Below are 16,318 nucleotides of genomic sequence, written 5' to 3' on the forward strand. Positions count from 1 at the left end.
AGCCTCTGGAAAATAAAATAGATAAAAAACACTTTGCTAACAGTATGGTGCTAATATGCCACGAGTGTTGTGGAACCAATAAATCGACTTGTTGCATTACTGAACAAAAAAACACAGCTACCCTGAAGCTACAGATTCCAACAGTCAACAACGAGCTTTATGATCCGGAGCCGGTCAGCTGCTCAAGGAAAGAACGTGGATGTGACACATTGGAACTAAGTGCATGGTCTGATTTGAGTTCAGATTCCAGTATAATGTCTCAGAAGGCCACATTAATGTGAGAGCTTGTCAGATGAAGTTACGGAAGTATTAACAGCTTTGCCATGAAACATTAGTTTTGTCTCCAAAGAGGATGGTTGATGCCATTAGCTGCGTTATTTATATGTGCTTCGGTCATAATAGTATTCCGCTGCATTCAGTGGATCAAGTTTATACAGTATATTGGTGATATGCTATAACATATCTGAAGAGTTTAAGATAAGAGACACATTCTCTACAGTCAGTTCTTCCCGCAATATACAGATTAACTTAGTATCAGACTCTCCAGTCTTCTTCAATCAGATATTCATTCAGCTTCAATTTAAGAAAAATTGCTTTTGCATGATGATCACAATGGTATGCCCCCAAAAGTCCTAATATGCATCTGAATTCTGAAATGCTCCAAATTAACCAAATAACTAGATAAGCACTGCATTTAGATACAAATGATCCTGCTGAAAAGAAGCTGTTTGAAACTCTGTTTGAACCTGTCCAAGGATAGAATAAATTCCAGGATGACAATGATATTGCAAATGGGATACTTTTGCTTTATACATCTTATTCTAAAGTTGTCTCATCTTTTTGTATTGTTTTTTTTTTTGTACAGTTTTGTACAATAGTGCCTCTTTTTTGCATTGTGCTATAGTCAATTGAAAAAACATGGATAAGTGCAGCGTCCATCCAAATGACCTTGTAAAGACTGTGTTAGTTTGTTTTTTCTCTCTCTCTGTTGGTAGCAGCAAACACAGCAGTCGTCACTCCTCAGAGTTTGGTGTGTATGTCCATTAGCAGCCTGTGTTCGGCTCCAGTCTGTCTTGGTGTGGAGCCAGAGGGTGAAGAAGGCAATGTGACTGTGATAAGAAAGTCTAGGCAGCTTCTCTGCTGAGAACACAGAGATGCATACTGAGCTGTTGCAATTCAAAAGGCATTGAATTTTTTTTATCAAATAGTCACTTGGTCTTCATTTTCTCCCAGTTCACATCCAATCTTTTAGCGACTGCTAATCTGACCCAGTCTGTAATCTGACCCTTATCTAACCTGTTAAAATTCTAAATCCATTAATGTTCGTGGCATTTTCCTTCAGGCTAAATGTCTATGATGATTAGTTGCAATTTTTGGCACTGCTAACGACAGTACACATCATTCAGAAACATCCAGCTAGCACTTTCTGAGCTTTGGAGGGAAAATCCCATCCTTTCAATTCTACAGATGTCAAAGTACCAACATTAAAAAGCCCACACTGGTTGCAGCGCTCCATTTTTAAAGATCTGAGGTGGTTTTATTCCCCCGAAACAACAGCATTATTATTGTGTCGCATGCATATTATTTTCCACATCATTGACGGTGACAACAGAATAACTGGCGTCCGACTATGAAGGTGCAATGGAAAACTGAAAACTTGTTTTATTGATCTGTTTATGTGGACAACTTTTTAAAATGTAAATGACATCGCAAATTGTAATTGGAGTTAAAGAAATTATGCTTTCAATTCTCTAATGTTTGAATAAAAATGTACAGTTATCCAGTGGTGTTATCGTATATTTGCGTAACCCAGTAAAAAGAATCGTATGCAGAAAGAGAATGTGGAAACACCCATTCTAAGATTTCCACACTGGGCCAAGTATTCCCGCATTCCTGAGGGAACAAAGTGAGTATTTTTCCTGATCACTTCATGTTGCGGCAGCTCTCAGAAAGACTGGTGCTGTACAATCAGTCCCTGATGAGCATTGGGCTGGGAGAGGAAAGAGGAAGAGAAGAGCTGATGCATTTCCTCTGGACACACACTGTTTGGTGCCGCTGGTTATTTGTCATGCCAGCATGCATGCCGAACTGAGTGAGTTTGTGTGTGTGTGTGTGTGTGTGTGTGTGTGTGTGTTGGTGTGGGACTCGCACACAGATGCATGCACACACACAAGCATTGTTAAGCTGATGCTAATATGATGTGTGCGTGGCCCCATGCCTTGGCCACAGAGGCCCAATGGTTTGGCCAAGTCTCCAGCGGCCAATGTGTTTACCGTCCAAACAGCCTCACTCCTCCAGCCCGCCCTCATTCTGTCACTTGCCCTTCATCCCTCTTATGAATTCATCACTCGTCATCATGTCACTGTTTCTCTGAAGAGCCATCTTTATGTAAATACAATCAAATACGAACTGCCTTGGCTAAGCTTATCCATGCTTGTGCAGTAATAGTCGTGTTGCATCTTATGTTGTTGTAAGTGCTTCACTAATCAGAAGGTTGGCGGTTCAGTCCCCAGCCTACACAAGTATCCCTGGATAAGATGGTGACCTCACAATTGCCCCAGATGCATTCATTACTTTGTTTATGATAGAAATATACGCTCAATAAGCTCATCGTTCAGTTCATCCAAAGGGTAGAATAATATATCAGCCAACTTTTCATAAATTTAGTATTTTCTAAATATAAATCATGTATTAAACTGATATTTAGTGACAAATTACTGATCTCATCCCTCCACTTACCTTTCCCATCCATTCAGCTCAAAGGGAAATCTTAAAGACTGTAACCCATTGTTTTCAGTTGTGTATTTGGTGATAGATTTGCTGTAATCACATGGGAAGGATAGCTTAGTTGCGTGGCAGTCTCTTTCACTCAGAGTGAGAGAAAAAGAGAAAAGAAAGCGGTCTCTAACAAAATGTCGATAGCGATCCCCTGACCAATCACTGTTGGGAAAGGAAGAGATGCTTTTTGCACACACGCTGAGTAAACATACATTAGTACTCGCCAACCCACAAATTACTGAGTTCATTTAGAGTGCTGGATGCTAAAAGCTGCTGCGTAGTGTAGCCGACTGCCAGTCGCAGAGAAAATTCAGAAGTCTGTGTGGTCGGCGAGTGACGACAGCACTGATGGGTGCCTGGGGCTGAGTCCAGGCGTAATATGCTCTCTCAATCAGACAATCATTTTGTCAGGCTTAAAGGGTAAACGACCCATTCAAATCCAAAATACCTCCACAGGGAATTAGACTCACTTTACATACGTGTTTTTTTTGTTTTTTTTTTTTAAATAATTTGACGTATGCAGATACATAAGTTTTATATAGCAGAAATAAAGAAGCATATACATTGCACTTATCAAAATGCAACAAGTAAATTTTACAGTTTTTGACACAAGCAAATATTCAATGATTCCATTTATTCATGGCATTGATAACAAGTCTTTGACTTTCAAATCAGATCTTTTTCACTTTGCTTTTTCTGTCAACTGAAACTTTGATCCACGTTTCTGATTAGTGCAAACAGTATCTAATGTTTGTTATCCTGTTATCGTGCTGAAATTCCATTCGACCTGTTTGTTGCGTAACAAAAATGCGGACCGGCAGATAACTTGGAGCAGATCTGATAGCAGATCAGCAGAATGATTGGTTAATGAAAAGAAAGCTTGGCGGGGAAACTGGCCACAAACAGGTATCAAGAAAAGCATAGGCCCTAACATTTGTGTTTAAAGATGTATCCCACAGGACAGTTGGGTAAATATGGTAAGCAGCAGGATTAAAGAAACCGACAGGCTCTCAGACGCTTTGTGTGGTAGCCGCTTGTTTACAGTCGGAGAACACACCTGCTTGTTAGGCCACACCTTGTCTGGCACTATTTACCCACAGTAGCCTCTCTGTTGTGTTGTAGATGTGTTTTATTCGGTGGCTTACTATCACATACATGCTTTTCATATTTCAGAAATCTTACTCTGTAACCTCCGTCCTAATCAGAAAAATAATTTTTTGTTTTTTTTTCTCTTAAAACCATCAACGAGGCCTCGAAAGTGCCTTTGGTTGTGTCCGCTGCTGCCATTGAAAAGATATACTTTGGTATTTGACATGGCCAACACTTACACATAAGTCTTCATAGTTCTTTTTTTTTAATTTAAAAACTTGAATGTGTGCGTTGTGAAAAGTGTTGCATCGCATTTTCAAGTTTCCTTGGGGCAATAACAATCAGACTCAGTATTTTTATCCCAAATGGTTGGGCTGACATTTTTATGGTAAAATTACGAAAACTTGAAAAGTAACGGCCTTACACGTGCTTTACTTTAGCAACATATACTTAAACTGAGTGGTTTTGGTATTTGAACTTCCTCAAATGCAGCAAAAAAAGCATAGTCACAGAAGAATTTGCTCCATCAAATGGTAGACCAGGACATTAAAAGGTTGAGAATTAAATACCAGCCTTCTGAAATGTCAAAATGCGCCGTTTTTAATTACGTTTGGACGCAAACGCTTTATGTGATCTGTCTTATTTCACCTGTACTTGAGCAAATGTGACCATGCAAAGAGCAGTGCACGCGGAAGAACTTCAAGCAGCTGACAGGTCAGGCTGGCAAGCAGAAACAACAACTTGCTCGAGCAGTCGGCTGGAAAACCCTGCGAAACCTCTTAACCTCTGCATTGTTTCCAAGTACACAGACACACCCAGGCAGCGGAGCACACACCTGCATTGACAAACAGACCACCCACCTCCTCAAAGCAAAGTTAAAGCAGACTGCCATGTTTTATTGCTCACATCTTGTAATGAAATAATATCAGAATATAGAAGTAGTAGGCACACACAAGAACATGCAGGCTTTACTTGACACACACACACACACACACACACACACACACACACACACACAGAGAGAGAGTTGGAGAGAGAGAGAATCATGTAATTAATACAGGGAATTAAAGTGTGATGTTGCTGTTGTTCTAAGCCACTTTTGCTCAAGTTTAAACCTATGAATATTCTAATTGCTGCCTTTGGGCCTTTTTTTTGCTACACTACCTCCTTGTTTTACTTATTGATTATAATGTAGAGTGTACCATTTAATAGCCTATCTGAAAGCCTGATTTTATTGCCCAGCTATTGCATCATATCCAGAATAAAGTGAATGTCGCCACAGATTAATTTCTTATCCAGACTGGAAAACGGTTTTCTTTTCTAAATGCTACCATAAAGGTGAGTTAGCCACGTGAGTCCTCATTGCCTGACCTTTTGAACTGGCGCTGGTTGTTGGGGCGACCTGATCTAACCTACTTTACCCCTCAGCTTCAGAAATGTGTATTATACCGTGGCTATAACACGTGACGTGTGCTGACGAAGTGCACGTTGAGCTGAAGGAACCACGCGTTAATTTGTGCGCAGCTGTTCGTTCAACACGCTGAGCCTTGGATCTGCTTGCTTCTGCGTTTTACATTGTGTGGGTAGGAGGAGCCGCTTTCCTGTGATTGTCTGCCTCCCTCCCCGCTCTTCCCCTCTCACTCTCTTTCCCTCTCTCATTTTTCCAAAGTTGAATATTCCGCTTGTCTGGGAGCTGTCGCCAGTGGAGCAGCTGACAGCACAGACTGAACACACGGGGCTGGTAGTTCGCGCTGCGCTTTGTGGAGCAGACGTGGTGGAAAAGAGACCTCTCCAGTATCCCGGCTCGGTTCTATCCCCCCCTCCTGTCAAACCTCCCGCGTTTCTCCCTAGTTAATTTCGGGATACTTTCAAGATGTCAGAGGAAAAGAGCGTTGGGCATGTAAAGCTGGTAGGTGTCTGAACCCCCCCTCCGGGGTGTCTGACTTGGTGTGGATGTGAAATGGGGCTCAGGTTGGTTGGTGGCCGCGCTCAGACGCTCCGGGGGTGAAGCGCCTTGGGATAGAGACAGGATCCGGTGGTTATTTTTTTTCCCATCATCTGCTGGGATTTTCTTGACGCCTGTGCTTAAAGATTTCTTGTGTGTGGACCCGAGTCAAACGCTCATGAACATGTCTGAGGTAGGCTGCTCGTATGTTGCTCTAACTTGGACGCTCGGTGCTTGGACAGGTTCTCATATTTGACCTAATAACCATTTCATATTGTGCCAGTCACGGAGATTTTTTTTTTTTTTAGTCCTTGATTATGCTTAGTAGTTTTACCAAAGTTGGCGACAGCCTGTTTAGGAGACGGTTATTTTCGTCAAATGTCTGTATTAAAACAGCATTTAAACCTTCACCGGTACCAGAAGGCTCGTCTTTATGCGCATCGGCTTATTATTATTAATAATATTGTCATTGTTATTTCGATATCAGCTGAGAGATTCGTGTGCTGCTGTCTTGCCAAGTATGTAGAAGAGTTTAAAAATCACGTTAAATGTTTTGCATGGTCTCTGCTTGGGAACAGAAAGCTTTTCCTTAAGCAGACATTTCTGTTGTGTACATTTTATGTCATTTTTGTTTAGAATGAGAACTACATCAAGGTCCTTGTTGCATCCTGATACTGTTCACCTCAGTGGCTATTTATTCAATAGAAAAAAACAGTTATCGAGAAGTTTTCTGGAGTTTTTCCTTCAAAAACCTCAGTATTATGCTTGTACTTCTTTCAGTTGGAGTTTGGATGTATTTGTTTTGTACGAAAGAAGCCTTTCCTTTTTCAGTTCAACTGATCCAAATCAATTGAACCCTAACCTCAGTGAGTGCAAACTAAATCTGCCACTGAGCAGCACTGAAGTAGGCTCCAGAATTGATACGCTGTCAAGTTGTGATGAAATGCACAAAGTCATCAGCGAGGTGTTGAGGTGTCGCACGTAACTCATCCGTCGCCCGAGCTGAGAGCCAACCACTGAACTCAGCTGAGTTCTGATGGTCCTGCCTAGCTCAGCTGACAGTGTGAGGAAACACGCTTGTTGTTCTGCTGCTCTGAATGTCTCTACAATGCAGCACTTGGAATAATTAACCTCTATTGTTTTTAGATGAATGTTGGCCTGGTCGTTGACCTGTCCTTCGCTGCGTTTCTCTGGCTGCAACGTTCGCTTCAGTCGGTAGTTCTTTGCTGAATCTGTAGTCCTGTTTCCAGATTGACTCAGTCTTCCCACTGTGCCTGTGCCAGCTGTTCGAACAGAGCACAGTAAAATGAACCCCAAGCACAAATCCAATCAGCGCTGCGTTTCTCCAGCGTATTTGTAGTAATAGTTGACCAAGTTCTGTTTTTTTTCAGAAAGGCTGGGAGCTGACTGTGTCATACCATTACACAACAAGGCTCATCAGGCTGATTACACGTCAGCACGCTCATGAATGCTTCCGTCTCAAAGAGACAAGAGCAGAGCCAACATTCTGGGATGCTACTTAAACCTTCAAATACCATACATGCTCTTTTCTGACCGTCTTTCTGTCTTTAGGGTTGATTCTCTGTGGTCTCCCTCTCTCCCTGATCCTATTCCCTTCCCTCCCTCCTATCTCTCTCTGTCCAAGTCTCTCTTTACCCCCGAGGAAAAGTGGGTGTCGTTCACTGTCAGTGCTTCAAGGCCTATCAAAGTGAGCTCCACAATTGTGGGTTTTTTGCCTATTAGTCTGTTTTGTTTGACCTGCTGTACATAAACGCCCGTCTGTTTCACAGAGGACAGCAAAAGGATTAAGTGAAAGTGGTAGTTTTTACAGTCCTTTGGTCTAAAGTGGTAGTCTTGCAGTTTTTTAGTCTAATGATGCATGGTGGATCACTGAACGCAATGCTCCAACGGATGTACTTTTAACATTATTTATTAACACAAGGTTTTAAAGCATGACATCTTAAAGGAGTTGGGGGTTAGGAATGCAAGAGGCCTCGCACTGCTGATAGTCAGTCAACCATTGGTCGTTGTTGATAATTCAGTACAGCAATTCAGTTACCGGGAGAAAACAGCAGGGTCTCTTACAGTGTTACTTTAAAAGATCTCCGGCCTTTCTTTTGCATTCAGTGATTTGTTATATTCGTCTGATTTCGTCGATTTGTTCTGCAAACGTCATTTGGATAATAAATTATATTGTATTTCTCACATATCTAGAAGTCCTCTCAACTGGGCTACCTGTTTTCTGAAAGGATCTTTTTCATCTTGATTTCAGACGTTACACTAGTCTTTAATCTAATTCCGAGTGGTGCTAAAGCGTCCTCTGTCCAACGGGCTTCCATTTGTATAGATGAATCTTGGAGGCAGTAATCCTGTCCGTCTGAAGTTTGTGCAGCTGCCACTAATATACTTATAAGCACATAGTATAATTTGAGCCTCACGACAGGAGCAACTGGGACCCCAAATGCAGTTTGCGTGTGTGCAGAGAGGTGGTCGATTTCATGCAGTCAAGGCACATACCAAGAGAAGCTATGCTCCCAAACTTCCTGATGGCTTAAAATCTAAAAAAGCCCTCTGTTCCGCGCTTCAACATCTGCCACATTGTTCCAGCTTTCTGCAACAAATCTAGGATGCAGCCATTCAGCTAATTCTTCTCAGCAGTTCTGTCAAATCATCAGATATGGTTCCTTCAAGAAACTCTCTTGGGCTCCGTGCTTCTGTACTGTTTATGCACAGACGCTCACGTGCTGAGAATAATCTTAATGTTTTGGTAAATGTTGGGCCTGTTAATTACATAGTGTTTGTGTTACCGTCAAGGGATGAAATCTTGTTTATTTGTCCGTTTTATATTAGTAAAAATGCCCTGGAGGTTTTGCTTTCATGATGCCTGGAAAAGTGATGGGTTGAGCGCACTGAAGTAAGTAGAATCACAATATTGAGTAAGTCCTGAGACTTACTGAGCATCTACTAATGCAAATGCATTGACAAAAGCACATCTATGTATAAACACTGCAACAACAACAAAAAAAAACGGGTATCTAAAACAAGAATCTGCCTTAGATAGAAAGTGACAATCCAGCCTTTCAAGACCAAGCTGAATTCTTAGAACAGACGGATGTGTGAGTGGAAAAAAAAAATGCAATTACTGGCCAATTAGTTTCTCACAGTCGATTTCTTCACGTTTTTCAGCAACTGTTAAAACAGTTGGACACATTTTGTTAGGCAAAATGACTGTAATCTATATTTCTGGCTACAATGAGTATTATGGAGGTAAAGTGTTCCATAAACTCTGATGTGAAGTTGGTGGTAATTGGTTGTGAAAAGTAAACAGACTTAATCAAAAAATGCAGATCATTATATCTGAATGGGGATCATTCATTTGACAAAATAGTTCAAATGCGATGTGAAATTTATCAAGCGAATGAATGTGGGACTTGAAGCATACATAGCATGGATGGATGGATGGATGGATGGATGGATGGATGGATGGATGGATGGATGGATGGATGGATGGATGGATGGATCTTTTTGCCTCCACATTGTTTTGAGTGCAGTAAGGCTTCCTGCCAGGAGAGGCATGGCCTGTCCACTCATTCTCACTGGATGTTGATCAGGAAAGAGTTCCCATGCATGGCAGCCTGCGGCTCAATGCTCGCCCCTCTTTATCAATGTGGCTTTATGTTTGAGTTGATAAACTTCTGTCTGTCCCACGGCAAGATTAATTTTTATTTCTTTCTTTTACAGTTTCACAATAACACGAATGAAAAGGGTAAATTTAGCCGCCCGGCATGGTCAGTGCTTAGGAAAGCCCCTTTTAAAGAGAATGATAGCCAGTCTTTCAGTTCTTGCTTGGGAGATTATATATCAATTTGTTGCGCATGTTGCTTTATTGACGTCCACAGATTTTCTATTATGTTTTCTTTAGTAGACTGAGCAAACTTTTCAAGTAGAAACAGGGGTATTTTTTGCTTTCACAGTTTTTTCTGAATCCCTTCTGTTTTTGTAAACGTCCATTTTTAAATTATGTTATGAATGGAGGAAATGGCTCACTGAAACTGCTTTGCTATCTTTCCGCAACCTCTCCGTCTTTGTGGCAATCGGTTAAGGCTGAGTTATACCTCTTTTAACTGCCCTTGCGCTTGCGTCTTGCGCTTGCGTTAATGGCTCGAGACGTTTATGCTTCATTTTGCTTTGTCGGCGGTTGCGTGTGCTACGTGGCGATTCACCGCCAGGACAGTAGGTGGAGCAGTGAGTTTTTTCAATGACAAGCCTACTACGATGAAAGGAAATTCACTGCCAGGACCTCTTCGGCAAGTCTCTCTTCGAGTGGATTCATGCTTCTTCTTCTTCTTCTTCTTCTTCTTCTTCTTCTTCTTCTTCTTCTTCTTCTTCTTCTTCTTCTTCTTCTTCTTCTTCTTCTTCTTCTTCTTCTTCTTCTTCTTCTTCTTCTTCTTCTTCTTCTTCTTCTTCTTCTTCTTCTTCTTCTTCTTCTTCTTCTTCTTCTTCTTCTTCTTCTTCTTCTTCTTCTTCTTCTTCTTCTTCTTCTTCTTCTTCTTCTTCGCTTTCTACCTTGGCGTTTGAAAACATAGACATAATGTCTATAACATGTCTATGTTTGAAAACAGCGGTCTTTTATTAGGGGATGAAACCGGAAGATGAACACGCCGCCGGATGTGATGTAGATAGTGGCTTGCGCTCGCGTCTTGCGTCTTGCGTGAAGTTTAGAAAATTGAGGTGACACACGCAAGCACGCAAGGGGGGGCTTGCAACCACACAAGGGCTTGCGTTGCGTCTTGCGTTGCGTCTTGCGTCACCGACCATAAATCAGGCTTTAGTTTAACTTTAAGTGCTCGCAGTTCCTTGAAGAGCCTCATGATGATCGCTGAAAGTTAAATCAGGAGAGAGAATATTTATAAAGCTGTCAAGTTTGCATCACCTAGTCTTTCAATGAATTATAATTTATGAATTATATATATTTGATGGAATACTAAGACCAACACTTGACTAGTAGCTTCTTGCTTAAAATGTTGAAAAATGTGTTCAATCTTTGATTTTAATCCCATTGGGGCTCAGTTCTTCTTCTCATGTACCTACTTATAATAGTCCTATCCAAGGGATGATAAACGTTTGGGTGTAGTGCTTTCAAAAGAAAGACTATTGAATGTGGTTTTTGTTTCCTCATCAGAGTTGGGCTAACCTCAGCAAAGTACTGAGGTGCGTGCTGGTCGGCTGGTGTTATTTGTTTGTGCTGAAGTTGAGTGCTGATCTCCTCTGTCCTCCTTTTGTGTTCGGGGGTCTGGCATTGATCTGAAGACATGCTCAGGCTGGAGGTGTTATAGACCCAGATTTCTTTATATTCAATTTAGTCAGCATTTAACCAGTCAGAGCTGCAGTGCAAATATTTTGCATATTAATCAAGATCCAATTCACATCTCATAGCCCGCTCATCAATCTGGCCTCCAACTGTTTCTCTCCTGGTTCCTGAGTGCATGTTTTGCAGATGAATATCCCAGAGCAATAACTTAGCTTACAGTGTTTTCTCCAGCTTCTGGAGGGCAAATTGAATTTTACTCTTTTTTTTTTTTTGCATTGGAGTCAGCTGATCAGCAGCAGGATACAATACGCAGTCACTGTGCATGCAATGACGTGTAGCAAGATGGACGAAACGGTGACAAGAGAAATAGATATGTGATGCAAAAGTGATACGGTATTAAAAAAAAGAGTAATCGCTTGTTGTGGCATTAGAGATTTAAGTGGTGTTAAAAGGAGAAAATGTTATGTTCTAAGTAGCTATTTGCTTTGCTCCCTCATTGGAATTCCCTCTGGATTCTCTAGAATTACTTCAGGTAGGACACGGATTTCTCTCACAACCCCACTTCATGAATAAATAAATAAATACAACACTGAAAGTAAATAAACTACTATCAATGACCCAGGCCTGAGTTTATGGCTGTTTGCTCAGGAGATTTCAAATGCAATAACTCTTCTTTAGAAAAAAAATTGAAGGAAAGACTTTCAACATTATGACCAAAACAAACATCTAACTGATATGTGACTTATTTAACTGTGTTGATATTTTCCTCTGGCTGGCGCAAAAATCCTTCACTACCTACTCATTCAAAATAAATGGGTGTGTACAAACCTCTGGTTGGAACTCTACATATTTGTGTTGTAGTTTGAAGTGAGCAAAATTGAACATAGGTGTGATTGTGAGCTTGTCCTGTTCATGTGACGGGTAGCAGACACTGGAGTCAGTCTCCCGGCTATCTGCCCATGGAGGACGAGGCGTTGGGTCATAGATCAGGCATGTTTCCACACCAATGTAACAGCAGCAGCTTAACTAAGGAGGCAGCCAATGTTCATCCAGCTGCCTGTTTATACTCCTGTAGCGATACACGTGTTTCCCATGATCTCACCTGCTGGCACCAGAAGCCAGGGATCAGGCCCATTTCTGACATCATGCTGCCCACCCGAGAAGCCCCTGTTGGGTTGAGTGTGTCACACCTCCTCCCTCTAAAGAGCAGGAGACCGTGGAAGTGAGGAGTTCTGGCAGGGTGGCGTGAGCTGGATGTAGTTTTTGATTTTATAGTGGTTATAAATTCTTAATGGATTATTGTAATATGTATGGAGGATTATTAAATTTGCATAACTTTGAAAAAAAGCCTGAAACATTAACTGGATTGTTTTCATAAAAGCTTCTTACAATAATGGAAACCTGTAGAACAAATTTTTACACATTTTTTTTTTCTTTAGCTATAACATTGGTGAGCTGATGCTCGCGATAAAGAACTCATCAGCACAAGCTGTAAAGCCGTTTTGACAAAATTAGAGGGATGGCGGGTGGAAACTGCAGGCAGAGAGAGAACTGGCTGTAAAGAGAGTGATCAGCAAGGTGGGTTCAAACAGGAGGAGGCGTCAAGAAAGGTTTTGGAGCTGCACGAATATTTGTAGCATCCTGGGGAGAGTTAATAGCTACCGTACCCAGATCAAAGAGTAAAGACAAAAAGTCAGCAGGGTAGAAGGAGGGGAAAAAAAAATCTTTTGACTGACTCATGCTCGTAGACACATGTGCACTTTCATCATCATACACGCTCACTCACCCAGCAGGCATTTTAAAGGAGCACAGCTACTTGTGCTGATCTTTAGGAGCCTCGGATACTCCTGTAAGATCTCTTACTACGTTTCTCTCTTTGTCTTCCCCTGGTCTTTCCCTGCATGAGGTTGTATTGTTACTTAAAATATGATGTTGCCCGCTGACCAGATTATAGAGACCCATCATTACTTTGAGCAGCGGTGCTTGTGAACCTGCCTCCAGGAAAGAAAAACAACCTTGAACTCAGTTCCTTATATTCCCTTTTTTTTTTATGTCTCAAGGCCATTGACTCAGTTCAGTAGTGTAGCAAAAGGCATTGTTAACTTATACAATTATACTCCCTGGTTTTGTAATGCCTGGGGAATGGCTATTTTTAAGATGATGACGATGCTGGCAGCTATTGTTAAAACTAACAACCTATTGATTTGTCTCAACCTCTGTTGAGGAGCTACACTGAGAAGAGGGTGTGTGTGTGTTTGTTTTCTCAAACACTTTATGTATCATATATGAATGTGTATGAGAGCTCAGATACCGGTTAATGGGCCTCTTTTCTTCGCAATGGACTGGCACTTAAAAACTTTTCATTTCTGGTATATACTGGAGGCCCACAGTGTTTCCATAGGCCGCTCACATCCGTACTTTAGCTGTTATTTATACAGAATATGCAAAGTGTGTGTGGCTTCATAGTTACTATGTAAAGAATATACTAAACGCTCATCAATTTGATGATAGGTGAAAGAAGAGGAAAAATACACAAATGTGGCATCCAAAGCTGGATAATTGGTGGATATCCTGCATTATCTTTATATACTTTCTAGGTATATAACGAAGCCCCCTTTCCATAGCACGGCGGGTGTCTTCTTCTTTATTAGTGGGATTGTCTGACCCTTAAGTTTTGAGTGACTGCTCATCATTACAAATTAGTTCGTTATTTGCTGCAAATGATTGCAACATCGTTGCAGCTGCAGCCGCTGTCGGCAGGAACAGATCGGCCTTTTTGACAGTCAAGTCGGGATGCTCTCCGTGATGACCCGCATCGCGTCTCAAGAGAGCAGACAAAAACTCAATCCATTAAATGGCTGCCTGAGCTCATCCATGTCGTGATAAATCAGCGCATCTCTTCACCATGGAAAAGATTTTTCGACGTGAGCGGGAACACATGATTATTTCTCAGGGATAAGAAGAGCTAATTGAACAAATAGAGCCACGAGCTGCTGACATTTCAGCACATGGAGCCAGTCGAACAGCAGCCAAGGAAAACAATGGCTAACCCCCCCCCCCCGTGAAGGAAATGCCAAACATTACAATGCTGTATAAATAGAAGGCTCTGACTTTGTAGAGCAAGATGGAGGACAGGAACCCCCTCCCCGGGGTCGCACTGATGGCAAGGTCTCCCACCTCTCCTCCGTGCGGTTCTCTCGTAGGTCCTCATTCCTCTTTTTGTCTCCATCTCGAAGTGCTTGATTTATTTTGTGTTGATTTCTCCTGACCTCTTGAGGTTTTTTTTGCCCACCCCCTTTGGTTTACTTCTTTATTTTTTATTACTCTGTCTTGCTTTTTCTCAAACACTCAGTCACCATGAATAACTGAACAGCCTAGTAACACTTCACAAACACCTTGTGCTTTATTAATGCCAGTATCTACTACAGCTGAAACGGCAAATGGCTCTTCTGGATTTAGGGAGTGTACAGACTGTGATCCAAAGTGAAAGCTGAAGTAAGGTTTAATGGCTTTTTGCCAGGCAGTTGTTGTTGCTGCTGGCAGCTCTGTGCAGTTCAGTTTAATTTTATGGTTTGTAGAAATTTTGATTTGCGTCCGGATAAATGCTGCTCATGTATGCCTGGCCTTGCATGCATGGCCCTACAGCATGCAGCTTTTGGCTTTTGATAAAGGGGGCACCCATATGAGAAAGGAAGAAATCCATCTTTGGTTTAGGTTATTAAAACATTGATTTAATTTTCTCATTTCACACAGTTTTTCTTTTCTCCACCTCTTCTGAAAACTGAGGGCAAAAGGCAGACAGAGTCGTCCCCCTCTATGAGGTTAGCTGCTCTGTCTACTTGTAATCGGGCTACGGGTGATTCGGTCGAGAGAACTCCAACAAGTCTTTCATCTGTGCTATCTTTTGTATCACACGTCTAAATTTATTTCCCTCTGCTGGCAGGCTACACAATTTGTAAGATTGAACCCCAGCTGCTGGCGTAAGGAGGTTTAGGAAACATGGTGCACATGAGGAAGCACATACAGGAACACACACATTCAGCATCAAGACATTCTTCGTTTGACTCTTTGTCTTCTTTTATCTCAGTCTTATCAACACACATTACTGGGAACTGTTGCTGCAAGCATTTTTGTTTTCCTCCCTAAAAGTTGCACTTTTTTTATCTTGCAAAATTATTGCTGCAAAAGACGAGAACAACGCCCAAGCCCTGTCACCTTCAGGTAGACTAATCCAAGGTGCTCGACTGGCACAGCTAGTAAACTGAGATGCTATTTAACAAGGTAAACTGCATTTGACCATGAGGATTGTTGATGTTTTTGAGACCTCAGTATTGACTGGGACGTCTGACTCCTCCAGAATCGATAACACCAGCACGGATAATATCATTTAGTAAAACGGCTTTAAAGCTGGCACACAGATCTGTTAGCTGGCTCATTTAGAGCGCGGAAGTGATGCCTTTAAAGCTGTCAGCTGTGTTTGGCACCAGGGAATCTTTTTAGGAATATATTGTCAGTCTTCATGCAAAGGGTTGTTGTCTTTTTATTTTTGACAGTTTTGAATACCTGGAACAGGTATGCACGGAGAATGCAATGTCCTACTTAAAAAAAAAAATCTTATTTTCTGATGCTCAGGGAGCTGTTTAATGCACTGCATAGATTGCTTTTTTCACTTGATTTGCGATACATTTGCATATTTATAGAAAATCCCAGTAAAGTGTAAGCCATTAACTGGACACCGTGCACTGCGGATTTATATAGTGTTAGATAGAAATATATAATACTGAGGCTGAATTGGTGTCAAGTGTCAACAGAAGAAAGTTTGCTTCCTGAGAGGAAATCGATTTCTCAAGTTCAGCAACATGTGTTTTTTTCACTTATCATCTCATCTTCAGCCATTGTAGTCTGCAGTGCATAAAGGGAATTGTTTTTGCCCCACAGTGTTAGTTATTCTGGAGCCCTGCAGAAGTTAGTTGAAGAAAGTAGAACATCTGGCTTTGAAGCCTTGAGTCAATTCTCCGTGTGTGGGAGTTTCAGCAGCCAAAGTGACGCTTAAAAAGAAAGAATAATTTACAATGAAAAAACTTAAAGGGAGCAAGATTCTTCGTCATATAAAGAGCAAAACGTATATTTCTTTGCATGTAGCATACGAATGGAAAAGAAAGTAAATGAAGAGTTGGTTTATATTTGGTGTTGTC

The 16,318-nt window shown here is 41.4% G+C and overlaps 1 protein-coding gene across 3 annotated transcripts in view; it reads left to right on the plus strand.

The window, feature by feature from the left end:
* mid2 (midline 2) overlaps positions 1–16,318 on the plus strand; it is a 143,923-nt gene that overhangs the window by 45,290 nt on the left and 82,315 nt on the right. For 2 of the 3 annotated variants that reach the window (XM_075481534.1, XM_075481537.1), the window contains exon 1: positions 5,558–5,776. The exons of the other annotated variant lie outside the window; for it this stretch is intronic. The gene's annotated coding sequence lies outside the window, so the exon portion shown is untranslated. Of the gene's footprint in view, positions 1–5,557; positions 5,777–16,318 lie in introns of those variants that run through there. 3 annotated transcript variants of the gene reach the window in all.

The sequence above is a fragment of the Odontesthes bonariensis genome, chromosome 13 (genome assembly GCF_027942865.1).
Source record: "Odontesthes bonariensis isolate fOdoBon6 chromosome 13, fOdoBon6.hap1, whole genome shotgun sequence".
Classification (NCBI taxonomy): Eukaryota; Metazoa; Chordata; class Actinopteri; order Atheriniformes; family Atherinopsidae; genus Odontesthes; species Odontesthes bonariensis.